General features: G+C 31.7%; 1 long non-coding RNA gene across 1 annotated transcript; it reads left to right on the forward strand.

The window, feature by feature from the left end:
- Positions 1 to 223: 223 nt before the first annotated feature.
- Positions 224 to 1,801, forward strand: LOC129287699 (uncharacterized). Its single transcript, XR_008587782.1, has 4 exons — positions 224 to 478; positions 598 to 768; positions 969 to 1,315; positions 1,402 to 1,801. It is a non-coding gene; the product is annotated as an uncharacterized LOC129287699 (long non-coding RNA).
- The last annotated feature ends 1,820 nt before the right edge of the window (positions 1,802 to 3,621 follow it).

The raw sequence follows: 3,621 nt of genomic DNA on the forward strand, positions 1-3,621 counted from the left end.
GCAAGATCTTGAATTAATTAATTTAATCACTTAGAAGCACCATTTTTTCATTTTATCTAACGGCATCAATGCTAGCTTTCATTGACTCTTCCCTCATCTCTAACCCAATCTCTTCAAAATTTATTGATCTCTCACATTTAATTTGATTATCACACACACACCCTTGCAAAGCCAGGCTGCTGCAAGTTGGTTTCCAGAATGTCAATGGGAAGAGAAGAAACTCGTTTAGTACGGAACACGTCATCAGCGGCAGAAAGTGAAGCTGAAACAAAAACATGTGATAAGATCATGTTACTGTTGAACACAGGAAGTCCAGGAGAAAGTCCTGCGATATTTTTTTGTCAAAATTTCGCCACGAGATGCTCTGGATGCTAAGTCCATCATTCAAGATGCAGGCAGGCTGTTTGATGAAATGGATCAGCGACTTTTTCTGATATCTGAAAACCTCAGAGAAAAAGTGGAAAGTTGAAACTAAGGAGTAAGAATGACGTTTTTAACTTACTTTTTGATAATTAGATCCCAGATATGCACTAACGAAAACATCATTAATAAAGTTGTCAACAGTCTTATTGTATGGTTGTTTTCTGGCAAATGCAGATCCATCGTGAAGAGGTGATTTCAATACTGGAAAATCTGAAAAACTATTGCCTTTACAGACTCAATCAAAGAATTAATGGACAAAAGGACTCATTGACTCACCTGTACATTGAACTCGACAATATGTCTTTTCCAAAGTGTTGCTCATCGCAAGAAAAGCTTACAAAACATGTAAGTACGGAAACCAAGCTAAGTTAGTGTATATTTTGTAAATGTCAAGAAGAATGAACCAAACCTACTTGTTCATTTCTAGCAACAATTAGTCTGGTTTGAAAATTATCATTCTAATTCATATAATTGAAAAGCTCTGGTTTTGTACTAAATTTAATTTCTTCTTTGTGATCTTTCCTGTTTTAATTTGATGGGAGCAGAAGTTGAATTTCCGGATGCAGCATAAGACCAAAAATTTGGCCCCGGAAAAGAAATTGTTCAGAGAGATAAATGTGATCCAGGAAAGGAATGATGGTTCAACTTCAATGGAAGGGCTTAATGACATTCTACGTTATTGTTTTATTAAGTTGTTAATCAATTGAGCTCTCATTATCTTGTTTCCATAAAACAATTGTAGTAATGATGGCAGATACAGTGGAAGTATCAGCATTATCATCATCACTACAATCAAAAGAGTGAAAAATTAGTTGATGAGGAAATCAAACAACTTGAAGAGACAAGGAAAATCTCAAAAGGCTCAAGGGAAACAGTGAGAAACCAAGTCAAGGTGGAATATTATTTTCAAGTAATTTTCAAAGTCGTGTGAAAAAAAAAAAAATGCAGTCTTGTTGATATCTTGTTTGCTTCTGATAGGTCATTTGTGATGAGTTGGTGGAAATGAGTGAGGAAAAGAGGGGACTTGAGGCCAAAATCAAAGTGGCCGAGAAAGAATTAGAGGCCATAAATGAAGAGATATAGTCATACCAGAAGCACTTGAGAGTTAAGCACCACAGAAAGGAGGCTTCTCTTTTTTATGTCAAGAACACAGAAATCAGTAACTGTTGGGTCTTCAAATTTTGCACCTTGGGAACGATTCTATTCACTTGAATACAATCTATGTAGAAAATTTAGAAAAGGCGATAAGTACTTTTAGTGCTAGGTTTCCCGGTTGAAATGTAAATCACGATATTGCTATAAATGCATGTATAATCTTTTAGATATTTTTGTATGCATCCCCAACCAAATTATACGATACTTGTCATATTTTATTAAAAAACATACATTGCTAAATGTAGCCGTGTAAAATATTCTTGGCAGAGAGCTTGCTGTTCAAAATAATCCCATAAGTGCTCAATTTGAATTAGTTTGCGCCTCATCAAATATCTCAAGCGAAAGCTATAAAGTATAAAAGCCCGAAAAACTGGATGCAATGCAGGGGGGGAAAAACATACATTAGTCATCGTATATTCCTTCCGGTCTCTGTTATAGAAGGATTCTCTTGTCTTTAATATAAAGCATTTGATGGTATATTAATTATATTTTTTTAATATTATTTCTATTTAAACATATTAACTATGAGAGATAATATAATGCAAATTTTAAAAAAAAATTCATTTAAATATAGATAAAGTTAGAAATTTATTTTATTTTCAAAAAAGTTAATAACTTAACAACCTCTTCTTGAATCTAGTGAGTTAATTAGAGGTGACAATGTGAAACTGCACAAAACCTAAGTGGAAATAAAGGGAAAGCATGAAATGTGCAAGGTAATTGCCAATATCATCCAATCAAAGTAAAAAGTGTAAACCAGAAATTAATTACCAGTGCGTGTATAATTTTATTTATGTAATATCGTCCATATCTCACATTAATACGCATTAGTACTGCGATTGGTTTCTATTTTTATCCAATTTTTTACCCCTTAAATTAATTAATTAATAGTTTATAAAAAATATTCATCGGGTCAAATACTAATATCATGCAAAAGATATATATGATATAGCAATGGGAGATATCTTGGATGCAGAGATTTGAGTGATTAATCGTAGGCCTTGGCCATCCATTAACAAAAACCTTAAGCCATTATTCTTAGCTATCCATTATATTTCGCTCTCATGTTTAATAAAGACCAGACCGTGATTTTAAATATATAACACACATAATGTAGGAAAAAAACATAATTCAAACTATTACATATATTGCAATGTTTTAAAAGCTGGACTGGATGTTGAATCAAAAAAGTTAGCAGTTCTCGATTGTTATGGTCTAACCAATAAGATCAGCGGTTAAACAAGTGATGTTATAATTAAATAAAAATAATATTAAATGTATATATAAAATAAATATAGGAAACAAATCTATAATATGCCTAGTTGTTAACAAAATGATTATAAATTATAATTTTATAACTTGTCAAATATAAATAAATTTAAATTAAATTAAATATAAGTAAATTTAAAAGTATATGCATTTGCACCTATAGCTATCAACATCTTTATAATAAAAATGGTATCAAATTATATTTTATACATGTGAATTATTCAAAAATAAAGTTGGCTTTTAGTAGGGTTTAATTTTTTGGATTTTTCTATTTTTTTAAATTTTGAAGCTTTTTTTAATATTATGTTTAAAGCTGTTTAGTTTTTTAAAAATCATTGTAATTCCTGATTCAAGTCATATTTTCGGTTTAATAGCTATTCAACTTCGATTCAATTTGGTTTAATCATGAAAACAGTTTTTGATCTAAACCGAGTCATTAGCGGCTCAGCTTGAAGGTCATACTGCTCAGGTTGGTTTGGTTTTTAAGCAATGATGTATTGACATTTTAATACATTTAGTATCCCACAATAACTCTTGAACAGAATTGCCTCCCACAACCTTGTTTGCAAATATCCAAACTTATCTTAAAGGATACAATTGGCCCTTCAATATGATATTTGAAAGCTGACTTGCCGTGGGGTGCAAGGCATGATTTATTGATGTAGTCAGTCCCTGGGACGCCCTTTCACCAACATCAGTGCAACCTCTCGTTGACTTTTCTGTATATATTCTCTTTACACTTACATACTAATCGATTCAACTCAAACTTGAAAT

This window comes from Prosopis cineraria, unplaced genomic scaffold, assembly GCF_029017545.1.
Source record: "Prosopis cineraria cultivar Desert tree isolate PC_DT_omini unplaced genomic scaffold, ASM2901754v1 PC12, whole genome shotgun sequence".
NCBI lineage: Eukaryota > Viridiplantae > Streptophyta > Magnoliopsida > Fabales > Fabaceae > Prosopis > Prosopis cineraria.